Source organism: Delphinus delphis, chromosome 3 (assembly GCF_949987515.2).
Source record: "Delphinus delphis chromosome 3, mDelDel1.2, whole genome shotgun sequence".
Lineage (NCBI taxonomy): Eukaryota > Metazoa > Chordata > Mammalia > Artiodactyla > Delphinidae > Delphinus > Delphinus delphis.
The window spans coordinates 133,088,069-133,103,749 of NC_082685.1; the positions used below are offsets into that span (position 1 = coordinate 133,088,069).

Sequence of the window (15,681 nt, forward strand, 5' to 3'; positions counted from 1 at the left end):
AAACTCTGGATTGACATTTTCCCCTATTGAGAACTTAGAAACTCCATTTTGGTAGTTTTCCTCGTATTTGTATTCCACAGAATCTATATACAAGAAAAGGAAAAACATATACCTTTGTTGGAGTATCATGTATAAAGGTAAGGATACTGTATATATTATCTATAGCTCCTCATTGCCCTCTTTTGATGAAGGTATATTATGCATATTATTCTAAATTGGAAGACATTAATTTTGGAGCAGAAAAATTGCTTTAACACTCTGATGAAGGCATATTGGTGCTGCAAAAACATTTGATAAACAGAAACCTCAGTTGAATAGAGTTGGAAAACCAGGAGGGGACACTTTCACACCCTTTGATGATAGTAGAGCCCAGCAGGAAGAAGAAAGATTCCTCTCCTTTCCTGGCAAGGACTCAGCCAATGAAGAGCCATGAACTCTTTGTTTACTCCAGCCCTCTCAATTTCCTTTTCTCCTCTATAAAAGCATTCTCCTTCCCTTGCCGTGCAGGGACTTGCATGTGGCTTGCCATGGTTGTAGACCTCAAATTGCAATTCTCTGCTGATCCTGAATAAACTCGTCTTTGCTGGAGAAATATCTGGCAGTCTATTTGTTTCAGGCCAACAGTGCAATCACCTATACTACACAATGTAGAAACAAATTTTTTATTATTTGAAGAAATTCTATATCTTTAAATACTTAAGAACCATAATCTGTTGTGGGCCTTCCCTTTTCCTCTTTATAAAAGAAGGACAAAGGTCCACAGAGGTGAAGTGATGGACTCAGGTCACACCATGTAAATAGTAGAACTCCAACTAGAACCCCAGATCCCGGCCTCCAGGTTGTGGCTCTGTGCTTCCCCAACCAGGCCTTGCACTGTCTACAGTGGAATTAGGCCACTACCTCTCTGTGTTCCAAGCATGGCTCTCCCACTTCTTCTTCAGCCTATGGAAGAACATCTCGTTTTCTTTCATCTCATTATGAGAAAATAGGAACTTATTCTTCTGTCCTAAGCAGTGAATGGCTTAAAGCAAGTTTTGTCAGCTAATGATTATTATAGAGAATGGTTCAAGATAATCTGATTCAAAACCTAAATTGCTATTTTCAGGAAATGTCACCCAATATTTAATAGCTTGAGACCACCAAATTCTATTTAGCAGATCAAATATCACATACTGCATTCTGCAAACTAGAACTGGATTGCAGTGCGAAGTTATACTGCTCAACGTAAGACTTCTCCTGGTGCTGTATTATGCCCATGCTCTATGGCAAAGACTTCTTGGGTGTTGATTGCTTATTTGTCCAAGTGTTGGAGCAGACCCAGAGCTATGTTCTGAGGAATCCTTCGCTCTGCCAATAGGAGTTTCTTGACCCACCTCATGTGTAGATGGGGTAGCCATCTATTCAGCAGCAAGTCTCGATTAGGCTGTTTAATTGCTATAGGAAACCTGCTCAGCTGATTGCCAAGGAATATGGATTTGCCCTTAATCAGCAGCACACAGTATCAACACTATAAGTTCTTGACAAAGAATACAATTTTGAACTCTTTGCTTTTCAATTCCTATCAAAATCTTGGTTTTGAGAAATTATAATCAAGGAGGATTGACCGAAAGCTAGGCAAACTCTCAAATGCTGTAGATGGCTTAAAAAAATGTATATCAAGCCATCAAAATGTTACAAATCTTTACCATGTTACAAATTTTACCATGTAGTTTTAGCCTCTTCTAAAAATGTTTTTAATCAATTACATTGGGCATATGCCATTAACTTGCATGGAAGAAGAAGCAGCCATGTGAAGGAAACTTGAAGTTCTTAAGGGAACATGGCTGAGGAAGAGGTTCATTACATCTCAGAGTACACTTATAAAGAAAACTCATGGGAGAAGTTCTTCTCAGGTCTTAGTAATAAGAAAGTCATCTCTTTCTGAGGTTTTTTTTTTTTTTTTTGAATTCTCATAGCTATCAAGAATCTTTTTACTGGTTTTCTCTCTGCTTTCATTTCTAGGAAGCACTGAGTCAAATTTGCAGCCTGTTCCTAGCACACGTGAAATGCGTTTTTTAAAAATGTACTAACCAAATTTTCCTCCTTCCTCTATATTTCCCTTTTATATACTTTATCTTACTGTTTGTATTTTGAGAAGAAGTCATGGATTTTTTTCCCCAGAATAATATAATTTGCATAAAAGGAAAATCAAGCGCAGGAGACTTTTAGGTGTATTTAGGATAATTATTTTTTTAAGTACCTATAAGAATAGTCACCTGCATATTTGTCTGGATCCCTGTGATCTTTCTTGTCCCACTCTTCCCCAAGACATACTACTTCTAATTCTCCATTCCTTTTCCCGCATACTCCCAGCTCTGCTTCCACTGGCACTAGAACTATAACTAGAGAGAGAACTTGCCTCTCTCCCCTCACAGGGGGTTAGAACAGATGTTAGTAGATCCCAAGATCTCATGTTGAACGTATATCAGATAAAGGGAGAAATGGTTAAATTGACTCCTTGAGATAAGGGGAAAAGATAAAGAAGGGGGGAGAAAAGAAAACGCGGAGAGAGAGGATTTGGAAAAATGTGAGACTGGGGGCTACCCTGGTGGCGCAGTGGTTAAGAGTCTGCCTGCCGAGATGAGAAAAGAGAAGAAGAGAAAAGAAAAGAAAAGAATCTGCCTGCCAATGTAGGGGACATGGGTTCGAGCCCTGGTCTGGGAAGGTCCCACATGCTGTGGAGCAACTAAGCCCGTGCACCACAACTACAGAGCCTGTGCTCTAGAGCCCGCGAGCCACAACTACTGAAGCCCACGTGCCTAGAGCCCGTGCTCTGCAACAAGAGAAGCCACCGCAATGAGAAGCCCACACACCGCCAGAAGAGTAGCTCCTGCTCTCCGCAACTAGAGGAAGCCCATCGGCAGCAACGAAGACCCAAGGCAGCCAAAAATAAAATAAATAAATAAATTTATTTTAAAAAAAAACAAACGTGAGACTGGACATGACCTGGGAGAAGAGGTAAGATGGAAACTGCTGAACCACTGCCATTAGAAGACAGCTACATACTTTACAGATGAAATTAGTTTTCTGGGTGATGAGTGTTGCACACCTCTGCTCTGTTTTCCACTTGTCATCACTAAAAAAGAATTTCGATGCTAATTGCGGGAGTGTATTTTTTTGTGGAATGTATAGGGATGCGTTTTCTGCCTGGGGCCATGAGGGCAGCCCACAGGGAGAATGCAGGGTCATGGGAGCCCAGAAGTCTGGGTTAATGTAAGACCCGGGGAATTTGTCAAAATCTCAGGGAGAGATTTGGGCTTCCAAAGGCCAAGACAGTGTGAGGGAAGGGAGAGGCTTCTAGGCAAATTTACTTAAATCATGGAGTGACAAAAGGTCTCACTGATATTTTGTTAAAGTAAGGTAACTATACAAGTTATCGTCTAAACCAGGATGCTTCTGAGGATGAAAGGGGGTACCATTAATAAATATTGTTGTAACAGCAGGTATATATCGTGCTGACAAATGATTGCCCTAGGTATAGTACTTAATAGTTTCCGATTATTGGCATAAAGGTTTGTAAGTGCACTTTTAGGAAATACCTATTTACATTAGCTAGTTACAAAGACTCTTTTGGTAAAAAATTTATTATAATTTTTATTCTATATTGGAGTATAGTTGATTTACAATGTTGTGTTAGTTTCAGGTGTACAGCAAAGTGATTCAGTTCTACATATACATATATCCATTCTTTTTTCAGATTCTTTTCCCATATAGGTCATTACAGAGTACTGAGTGGAGTTCCCTGTGCTATACAGTAGGTCCTTGTTGGTTATCCATTTTTTTATCTAGTAGTGTGGATGTGTCAATCCCAAACTCCTAACTTATCCCTCACCCCCACCCACACTGCAAAGACCCTTGAATACACTTGCTTGAAGTACTCATCTTAAGTTCATGCTCATCAAAATGTATTTTTTCCAGCCTCCCCCATTCTTTGCATTCCTTCCTTCCTTTGACCCTAGACCTGGCCATTCTAGATTGGCTTCTTTTTCTCTCTGATCCCATAAACCTAGCTCCTGTCTCAATTCTCAATCACAAATCTAGACTGTATCACACAGTAGTTTTGTCACTATCCTTCACTAAATTTTATTACTCATGGTTTATATTTCTATTGCATATCATAATACCTGGCGCAAATATATACTCAGTAATTGTCTATTAAATAAATAAGTGAGTTGAAATATCTTTTGCAGTCAATGTCACATATTTTTTAGTCCATAATTTCTTGTGTCAATGTGCCCTGAGGCAGCAGGCTAAGTCCTATGCACTTGTATCATGAAGCCTTCAGGCCCTTGGGTTAGATGGCAGATTTCTAAGGTATGATAGAAGCTGAAAAGTGTAATAGATTGGAATTGTTGAAAGTCAATTCTTGGGGGAACCTGAGCCTAAGGGTTGATTGGTGTGATGCCAACCTCTCTCTCAGTACCTGCAGAGAAAACCTTGCTGCTTTCTGATTCGGAGGAGTACTGACTTTTGTTGAATTTTCTGATCTTATTAAATATGTTGTCTTCTAATGCACTGCCAACAAACTACAGATTTCTAATTATTTTGAGGTCTATGATTTTTCATATTTTGAGTGACAGTGCAGTGACAAAGATGTGTTGTGGTAGATGGGAGAGCTGACATGATAGACAATAACAGCTCTCTCAAAGTAGTAGTAAAATCTGCCTCCTACAATAAATTTGTATTCCATTTAGTGTGGGCCTGAATTTTTTTCCTCTCATGTTTCATAGGACTAAGAATGTCTGCATTATGTATCACTATCTGCTTTTTAGGAGGTTTGTTGCTATATTAATGTATGTTTGAAATGTTTTCTGAAGATCATATCTTTCTTCCAATTTTTGTAACTTTTACTCAGTGCTCTTTCAAAATTGATTAACTTCAGTAAGGATGATGAAAATGGCATTACTCATTTTTCATGGGTATATGCAACCCAGGTAAGTGAAAGTTAGGGTGCTTTTTCTAAGATTGTATTTGTTGATGTGTGAGGTTTTATGATTTAACTCTTTCTCGGTCTGTTCCGTTGTACAGACCTTAGAACAACTCCTGGATCTTATGTGCTATCATGATATCATTACCCTTTTTCCCTTTACTGTCTTCCCTCTTCTAAACCATTATGTACAGCAGCTATTGTGGGAGTGTTGTTGCTATTATTGCCTAGTATCCAATCCCCCTTTTATATAAGAGAAGCTCAACTTTGGTTTGGGATACCGAATACGTCCCAGTAGCAGTCACGTGTTTGACTAGTGTCCGCTCCACTCCAAATTATGGCTTTGAGTCCTAAGTGACTAAATGCAATCAACAAATCTCATTCTTCTGGCCAGTTCTGAAGTTGGCAACAACCCAGTCAGAGTTCATGAGACACAAGGAGATGTTTACTGATATTTCTGGAACATAGATGTTTTCTCTCTCCCCATGGTTGGTATAATGTGAGGACACATGGTTTGGAACTCTGGAAACTTGCTATCACCAGAGCAGAGCCCAGAGAAACTGCTAGGCCTCTTTGGAGAGTTCAGGGATGAAGTGGGTACCATTGATAGTAGAACAAAGGTGCAGAGAACTGAGTTTTTGTGGCCTCCTTGGAACTCCTGGATCAAGCCTCTCCTGGATTCAGAACTTTCTTTGGATCTTCAGTAATATGGGACAATGATTTCTTTTACAGTTTTAAGCTAGTTTGAGCAGGGATTTCTATACCTTGGAACTGAAGGAAATCCACTTGATATGTCAGGATTTCTGAAGGCATCAGCAATGCTTTGATTTCTTACGATATTTCTGATTAGGAGAATGATGGTTGGAAGGGGGTGGAAACTGGAATAAGGAGTTAGAATCAAATTATGGTAGGTGGAATATTCAGCCTCAGAAGTACTGACTCTAGCACCATTTGGGGGAATGGGTGGAGTTACCACTTCTAAACAGAATCACTTTTCTGCTAAAGTTCCTCTCCTTATAATGGAGAAAAGATAGCTTTCATGGCTATGGTAGGTGGGGCTGACATATTGATTATAAAACATGTGTAAGATCTTCTATTGATCATGATTTACTTGTTGAAGAGATATAATATACAGCTTGTATTGAGTGTACTGCTTTATAATATCCAACCCCAAATTTAAATTTTTCTTGAAATCTTTACTGAAAAACATAGGTAACATATAAACCTTGCCACTACCAAACGTAAGGTAGATAGCTAGTGGGAAGCAGCCGCATAGCACAGGGAGATCAGCTCGGTGCTTTGTGACCGCCTGGAGGGGTGGGATAGGGAGGGTGGGAGGGAGGGAGACGCAAGCGGGAAGAGATATGGGAACATATGTATATATATAGCTGATTCATTTTGTTGTGAAGCTGAAACTAGCATACCATTGTAAAGCAATTATACCCCAATAAAGATGTTTAAAAAAAATAAAATAAAATAAAATAAATAAACCTTGCTACATTAAGTGTAAGTTGCTGCAAATTTTTGGCAATGTCTCATTCATGTCTACCTCTTTAATCCTCCTTACTGTTCATTCTGTTTTGGTTTTTTTTCTATTCAACTTATATTTTTCTCCTTCCCTTTCCCTTTTGTTCTGTTTCTTTGAATTTATGAGACAATAGTGCCCCTAGGTAGCAGTCCAAAGGTATTACCCGGTATTACCCCTAGTATTAATAGTTAATAAATTGAACTCTATATTAATTCCATGATATATTTTTTTTATTTACAAGAAACACTTTCATGAGGTTCAACAGCTTATTGAACCTAAGCCACCAAAACCATATGCAGCCTAAGACTTATCTTCCATGAATGATGCAAAAAGATTTAAAAATCATAAAGGTCATTCACAATTATACAAATATGAATTCCACTTTAAAAAGTAAACTGTTAATAAATCAGATAAGAGCTCTAGCACACATTTTTCCCCCCTAGGGAATCAACTCACATATAAAAAGGAATTACCAAGGAAGTATAAAATAAGAGTAAGAACAGGCAATTTTCTAACTATCCAATGCAAATTTGTTTATTTTCACACAATTTTCTAACTATCCAATGCAAATTTGTTTATGTAGCTATTAAGTAATATTTACATTATATTTGACTCTTTTCTCCGAGTAGAGCTTCACCTTCATTTTTAACTTAATATCTGTGTTACTGAGTCCAAGCTCATCCTGCTTGCCACATGACAGGCCAATAAATCAGGAGATGAGGTGTTGGAGCAAAGAATAACGACTTTATTTGAAAAGCTGGGAGTCCAAGAAGATGGTGGACTAATGTCCTAGAGAACCATCTTCCTGAGGTCTGAATACTAGTTTCTTTTATAGAACAAAGAAAGGGGAAGGTGAGGAAGTAAAGTAAAAAGGCCATAAGTTGTTGCAAATATCTCCTGGTTTTGGCCTGCCTCCAGGAGGGGATATGTTAATTTCTCCTTTCCTGCAGCCCTTCACAGGTGGGCTGGGTCAGGATGCTTCCTGTGAGCTGAACAAAGGTATATTAGTTTCACGTTCAGGCATGGGGGTTGGAGACAGGCTTATGTGTACTTTAAGCTATAGACAACATCCCTTTAGTGATTAACTTGTAACGAAAGCAATAGAAAACAAAGGTTAAGGTAAAAGAAGCAGATTTAATATGGAGTCAGATTTGTTATTCCTTATTACATCTGGACATCATAAGTGCTCCATGATAATATTCTCTTTCAAAGTAATTTCAGCATTTTTTCATTTGATCCTAATAATCCTGTTGTGAGATAGTAAAATAATTGAGGCAGAGAGGGTAAATAGTGTGAAATAACAGTTATCATTCTTTCCTCTTTTTCTCTATTCCATATACTTGTTCTATTTAGCAAGCTTCTTAGCCTTCCTGTGGCTCATGGTCTCTATCTATAAAATGTTCATTAAAACATTACCTACCTTACAGGTTGACTTACTACAATATTCATTTGACCGTTGTTTATAACTGAAAATTGGAAACAGTGTAAATGACCAAAATAGAAGAAAGGGTAAACAAATTTTGTTACATACATGTGATGCAGTGGGCAACCTTTAAAAATCATGTCTTAAAATCAGCCTTTAAAAATCAAATCTAACAATAAATAATGTTATGAGATAATGTTATGATAGAATGTTAAGTGTAATACAAAGCACAGTACACAATCAAATATACAGCATTAGCCAAACATATAAACTAATATTTTATATACTTGGGAAAATGATTCAAAATAAGTAAATATTTTAAGATAGTTTCAACAATTATATTTTTCAGATGGGATTTCTGTCTTATTTCAGGTTGCTAAAACAAAAATACCATTGACTAGGTGACTTAAACAACAGAAATTTATTTCTCACAGTTCTAGAGACTGGGAAGGCAAAGATCCAGGTGCCAGTCCATTCTGTTCCCGGTAAAATCACTCTTCCTGGTTTGCAGACAATGCCTTCTTGCTGTATTCTCACATGGCAGAGAAAGTGTGAGAGCTCTAATCTTTCTCTTCTAATAAGGACACTAATTCCTTGTGGGGGCTTCACCCTTCCAACCTCATCTAAATCTAATTATCTCCAAAGGCTCCATCTACTAACACACCATCTCATTTGAGGTGTTTCAACATACGAATTTGGGGGAGATGCAACCACGCCGTCCATACATAACAGTTACCCTTTTAAGGTATTTTAATACACATTTTGAACGTTTTTTCTACAGTAAGTCCTACTACTTTTATAGGAAATGTATCACAGTACTGTTTCTAATAGCAAAAATCTTGGAAAAGCCTAAATCTCCTTCATCAAAAGGGAAATACTAATTATAGTATGGAACAGTCATACTTGAGAATATTACTCAATTTTTAAGAAGAATAGAAAGAGATGTCCAAGATTTATTTTGAATAAAAATCAACAAGCAATCCCAAGCAACACCCGTCTTTAAGGCTTGGTCTGAAAATGGAAAGTGTGGACTCACTCAATGAAAATTACTGTCACTTTCACTACTTAAGCAATAACTGGTCAGCATGAAGGATGCACCAGATTTTGAGCTTATTAGCAAACGAATCTGCTCCTAATAGAGACTTACAAAGACTCACAAAGCTTGGAGGTCCCCCAAGTCTATGAGAAGTGGGGAATCCCTCAGAACAGGTGGGAGTGGAGGGTGGGAGTGTGAGCTCCACCTACTCTATAAGCAGTCTTTGCTGAGACACAGGGTTATACTTCCATCCTCTTTCTTACTTTGTTACAGAACTTAATCTAGTTTCAGTGCAACAGTTTATGTAATCTCATTTATTTGGGAGAAAAGTTGTATACAAATGCAAAGCAAGATACATAGTCAGTTGTTTATAGTCATTACCTCTGGGAGGAAAACATAGAGAATGTAGAGGATTTGATCTGTTCCTGTGTGTACTTCTATATTTGAATTTTTTCCCCCCAACTTCATCTCCCAATTGAGTAATGAAGAAAACAGTAATACTTGTTAGACAATGATTATGTAGGTCTTACCTGATTCAGTATAAATGTAAGTAAATTATAGATTGATTAATAACTCGTATGTTATATATAATAAAATAATACTGAGTCAAGGAAACTTTGCCAAATGAGTTTGTCACCCTGACCTCCAATAGCTTATAAGGGCAAGTAGCCAGTAATATAGCCAATTCAAGGAATGTTATTGGCCACTTGACCAGACTCCGCTTACCATCTCCTCAGTCTGTTCTTCCTATGAATGAGCCTTTGTTCATGACCTTAAAGAAAGTATGTTTTAGCCAGAAGGATCAGTGAACTGTGTTGGACAAGACGTGGGACTATTCATGTGACATTTATTTATCATTTTCTAAGCAGCTATTATATGTCAGTCACGGGGGATGCAGAGATGTGTAGTAAGCAGCCTACGCCCTCAGTGAGCTTGCTGCCTGGCAGGAAAAGCAGGCCACTGCAGGTATTATTAGCACAGAATTCAAGGGCTGGATCCGGAGGCGGATCCGGATTAGCAGATGCTGTGTGATCTGAGGCGGATGACTTAACCTCACCACTGCTCAGTTTCCTCACCTATCACATAGGACAATCATGGTGTCTACTTCTTCAGGTTACTGTGTGGATCAACTGAGATAACATATATAAAGTTTAACTTATTATAATTATTATTTAAATGAATAATTTTGATGTATTGTGACAAGAGCTGTATCAGTGGTCAGCAAAAATGATGTTATGGTAGCCGTGATGATGTGGTGCAGTGGAAATCACATGTACCACTGATACCTTCTGTACCTTTGGTTCATAATGTGAGCACAGGGATCCTGAAGTAGGCTGCTGGCAGTGTCTTTAGTGGTTTTGAGAGATTCCATTAGTAGAGTCTCTGTCTCTTAGGAGAGGTTCTGCTGGCTGCCTTTGGTGTTCAAAACAGTCTCTTCACTATAGGTCTCAGTCTCCTTTGTTCACAGAAGAACAATGATTCATAAACCATTAAGAGATCCCAGTCTGTAGTTCCATTGTCTACTGTGAGGGGCGTGTTGGGGGATGTGACTCCCTTTCCACTGTATTCTTCCATGAAAGGGGCTTGAAGCCCGTGGGCAGAAGGCTAGATCGGGCTTGAACGCGTCCGAATGTGCAGACCCGCCCACTGCACAAACCTGACCCTCTCCTTTTGCTCTTGCTCTGTGTTCAGTGTTCTTGCCTCAAAATTGACTGTGGACATCTTCTTTCTTCTGCTGGACAGAGTGCCCAGAGTTAGTTAACACACTAGCTGGAGACTGTTACACGGGAGGATGAAGGTGGCCAAGCAGGTTCCATTCCCCTGTCATAGAGCCAGGGGAGAAATGCACCTTCTATCGCAGAGGGATTGGAGCTTAGAATAAAGGTGGTCCTCTTGGCATTGCAAGCCCTTTAAGCAGGGGTGAAATTGTTTTTCTGAGAAGTTGATTGTTATGACTCTCAGAGGTTTTTCTTTTTTTCAGTATTTGCTTTTCATGATGCAGCAAGGCACTAAATGATTTAAGGGTAGGTCTTATTCAAAGCCACTTGTTCTGCTTAGCTAACTCATGGGTTCTAAGTGGCTCGTGAGTATCCTTTTAAATTCCTATTATGATAAATGAGACCAAATGGCATGTTTTGCCATATTGTCTAAATTGGTCACATTTTTCTGTATATTGCCTGACTCCTCTAAAATTATAAAATAGGTTAGGAGATAAATTATGTAAACCAGGACTCACACTCTAGAATTCAGCCTCTTGTGGATAGCATGCCTCTCTATTAAAATAAGAGGAAGCTCAGGAAGAAAACAGTTGGATTTGTGACAAACTTTCCTGCCTTGGCTAAAACGACTTCTTTTTCTTCTCTTTACTTTTTGATGTTTATGTTCATCATAGATAGAGATCTTCCAGGTCCCCAAGTACTTCAGCACCATAGGTAAAGTGGGAACCTAAGAAGCCAGTGCCTGCCAGAGGCCCATATTGCTTAACTGGATTGATCTTGTACCATGGTGTTAAAAATAGACATCATTAGTTCCTAGGGGCTGTCTTCAGGATGTCATCAGAACTGAAAAAATGACTCCACATACCAAAAGAGGGAGAATGTGGAAAAACAATGGTCTGAATATTGTTTATGTGACTCATCACAGGCAGACACTGAATATTCAGATTGTGAGAGCAAGACAATTAAATTCTGTGAGCCTCATTTTTCTTATATGTGCAATAGGTCAAAACTGTTGTACCAATATCTTTTTTTGGCTTTCATGTAATATATCAATAATAGGCTAGGTAATTAGATCAAAGTGTTTTACCTAACAGAGTTTCATCCAGGAAGAGGAAATCATTAATAACCCCTCACCATAGTAGGCAGAATACCCTCTCCCTGCCAAAGATGTCCAACCACTAATCCCTGGAAATGTGAATACGTTACAGATCTTAAATCGGGAGATTATCCAGGATTATCCAGGTGGTTCAGTTCCATCACATGAGCCTGTAAAAGCAGAGAACTTTTCCCTGGCTAGAAGCAGAAGAGGAAGGCAGAGAGATGCAGCAGAAGGGGAGAGATCTGAAGTGTGAGAGCAACTCTCCCTCTGCTCTTGCTGGAGGGAAGTCACGTGAAACCTGTGAGAAGGAATGCAGGCAGCCTGTGGAAGCAAAGGACCATCCCTGCTGACAGCCAGCCAGGACCTCAGTCCTACAACAGCAGGAACTGCATTTAACCGATGACCTGAAAGAGCTTGGAAGGTGGTTTTTCCCTAGAGCCTCCAGAACAGAACACAGTATGATGATGCCTGTATTTAGTCCACTCTAAGTGGAAGTCTTCACTAAGCCACACTGTGCCCAGACTTCTGATCTATAGAACTATGAAATGATTAATGGATGTTGTTTAAAGCCACTATGTTTGTGGTAATTTGTTACAGCAGTGATAGGAAACTAACACACCCTCATTGCCAGGAGAAAAAAAAAGCTTGAGGGAGGTAATAAAGCATGTGGCTCCAATACCTGGTCTCCTCACTCTTTCAGATCCTCAGAGGCTGCAGATGGCAGAAGGGGACACGTGCTGGAAAAGGGTGGGCCTCCCGAAGGAGGTCTCTGCACAGGATGTTCTACCTACCTGGGTGCCAGTGCATCATCTCTTGGTAAAGGCAACTTGGCAGTGTCACTTGCTTAGGCGACAGGAGGCCTTGAAGTTGAACTTTCCTGGGCAGCAGTTGGTTCCACCGTGCATAGGTGAATCCACGTAGTCACTGCAGGCTCCACCGCAGGGTTTGAGGGGAAGCTGAAAGCCCGTGTGGGGTCCACTGGCACAGGGAACTCTTTGGAGCCCTAAGCAGAGCAGATTTTCTAAGCTGTCATAGATGTTGGATTCAGTTGTAAATGCAAATAAAGCAGGCAGCACTAAAATAACAGCATTGCCTTGGAGACCAGAGGGCCAGAGATGCAGTGCCCGGAGAGAGACTGGCTCATTCTCTCCACCGTGAGGTGGTGGGAGACACACACCTCCCTTCCACTGGCACATACATTCAAACATAATTTTGTAGAGGAGCCAGAGATATGGACAGAAGACCAAGAAGTCTAGGACAAAACTTATTATTTTTCTAAGAAAGAGCTTTACCATCATAAAGGAAGCATTAAGATAATCAGATGACAATAAAGTTAAAAACCTGATGAAAGTTGTTTCTATCCTGCTACCGATTTTAGGGGCTCAGGAGGAAAGACAAATTAATTAAAAACAAAAGAATTTCGTTTTCTCATGATGATGGATGTGTCAACCGGACTGGTTTACGAGATGCCCAGATAGTGGATAAAATATTTCTGGGTGAGTCTGTGAGGATGTCTCAGGAAGAGATTAGCAATGGAATCCATAGACTGAGTAAGGAAGATCCACCCTCACCAGTGCAGGTGGGCGTCATCCAATTGGCTGAGGGCCTGATTAGAGCAAACGTGTGGAGGAAGGGTGAATTTGCTCTCTTTGCTTGAACTGGGGCATCCATCTTTCCCTGTTCTTGGACATCAGTGCTCCTGATTCTTGGCTTTTGGACTCATACCAGACTTAACACCATCAGCTTCTCAATTCTCAGGCCTTTGAACTCGGACTGAATTACACCAATAGCTTTCCTGGCTCTCTCCAGCTTGCAGACGACAGATTGTGGGACTTCCTGGCCTCCATAACCACGTGAGCCAATTCCTGTAAAAAAAATCTCCTCTCATAAATATATCTGTATATATCCTATTGGTTCTGTTTCTCTGGAGAACCCTGACTAATGCACTCATGTTGTGTGAATTTTATTTGTGACTGTGCTACTGTCTACACCTTTATCCCCCATAAAAGTGTCAGTTCTCAGAGATCAGGACCTAGTATCTTAAAATTATATCTCTTGTATTCCCCAGAATTCCTAGATTTCAGCACAAATAATAGGGGTGATTCAATGCAGATAACTGGCCTGTTCCTGCCAACATTTGTTCTGGTTGGTCAGTGCCCATATTATCCAATTATTCAGTATTCTAATATCATACCTCAAGTGAATTTTTCCTTTCACATTTTATTATGATAATTTTTTAACATACAGAAGAGTTGAAAGAATTGTGCATTGCATATCCTCACTACCTAGATTCTGCAGTTCATCTTTTGCTATATTTGCTTTATCACACATATGTCCATCATTCCTCTAGCCATCCATCAGGCCATCTTATTATCTTTTTTGATGTTCTTAAAAGTAGGTTTCAGACTTCATCCGTAAGCACCTCTGCACATGCACCATTGATTTAGAGTTTGATATTTGTTTACTGCTTGTTTTTTATTTTTTTTTAAATAAGACCCAGGCTGAATATATATTTTGCATTTGGAGTTTGACACATGGGGTAATTAAGATTAACACAATGATAGCTTGACCAATAGAAGGCTACTGTGAACAATTGATAGCTGAGTTAGGAATTTGTAGACCAAGATGAAATTTTGATTACAATAGCAAATAGAGGTCCTCTTAATAATCTCTCTCATCAGCAAAGTTTATTTAGAATAAATAGGAGAGAAAGTCAGATACATTCCAGGAGTCTGAGGTCTCAAGGCAAAGGCTGATTCTAATGGAAACTCTCTAGATTGTGATGAATCATATAGCTTTCCCAGCAAAGGTTAAAGGAATATTGATGAAGCCAGAGATCATTTCAGCTGTTTTAAAACTCTCAGTTTTTTGACCTATGCTTCTATCAGGTTATGAAGCTAATATTCTCTCCATCAGTTGAACAAGCTATACAAATCATTAAAATGGTACATTTAGACAACTGTCTTACTTCATCATATAATTTGTCTGTGCAAACAAGGTCTTGTGGTTCTAACTATCGCTCCCACCTCAAAAACTTCATAACTTATACAATATGTACACCATTTTAAGTGTCTACTAATGGTAGACACACAAGGGAAGGGAAACATCCCACAAGGGAAGGGGAATGTTCACACAAGGGAAGGGGAACATCATTCCTTGGATAATAACTTGGTAAATTCTTAAAAAACTGATTATATTGTATCCAGTTATCCCAACATGTTGCATCTTCATTGCCCCCTCCCTTCTTTCTCCCCTCATGTGGGGGCAGAACTGGGCTTCATTCTGAGTCATGATTTTGGAATTGTTTTTACTTCTCTCCTACCCTGGTATGGAAAAATCTCAAAAGCAACTGAGGGAGCTGAAAGAATATGAAAAGCCTGCTCTAAGCAAGATTTAGCTAAGGAACATCTAAAAATTGATTTGATATTTGTTTCATAGGTGAAACTTTATCCTTGGTCAGCTTGAGGTATTGCATTGCAAACCAATCAATCCTGCCTGATCTTTCAAAGTCTGCAAAAGCCTAAGTGACCTGTTACACAGTCTGCCCAAAGGACGTGGGCTTCGTCGTCTACAACACAGAAGAAGAGACCCAATCTTAAGTTGAGACAAAAGTAAGTATATGCAACAAAGTGTATTTCCAAAGTGCTCTAGAGGCCCTCTACTCTTGTGGCAGTCTTGAGCAAAAGATGGGGAGAGGCTCAGGTTGAAGAGGAAGCTGTATGAGGAAGGTAAGCCTAAATTCCTGTTGTTACCTAGCCCCATATTGTTGTTTCCAGAGCATTATCAAAGTCTTCATGGATGGAATTTTTTGACACAGAAATTCTGGATTCACACAGTTCCTGGCACCTAGGAAGTGCTCCATACATGGGCCAAGTGCTTGCTGAATGGAAGTCCACAATTCAGTATCTAGA

General features: G+C 39.4%; 1 long non-coding RNA gene across 1 annotated transcript in view; it reads left to right on the forward strand.

Moving 5' to 3' along the window:
* The window catches only part of LOC132423592 (uncharacterized), a 187,452-nt gene that overhangs the window by 127,187 nt on the left and 44,584 nt on the right, over positions 1-15,681 (forward strand). Inside the window, exon 3 of the long non-coding RNA XR_009519014.1 lies at positions 15,209-15,381. This is a non-coding gene — a long non-coding RNA (uncharacterized lncRNA). The remainder of the gene's footprint in view (positions 1-15,208; positions 15,382-15,681) is intronic.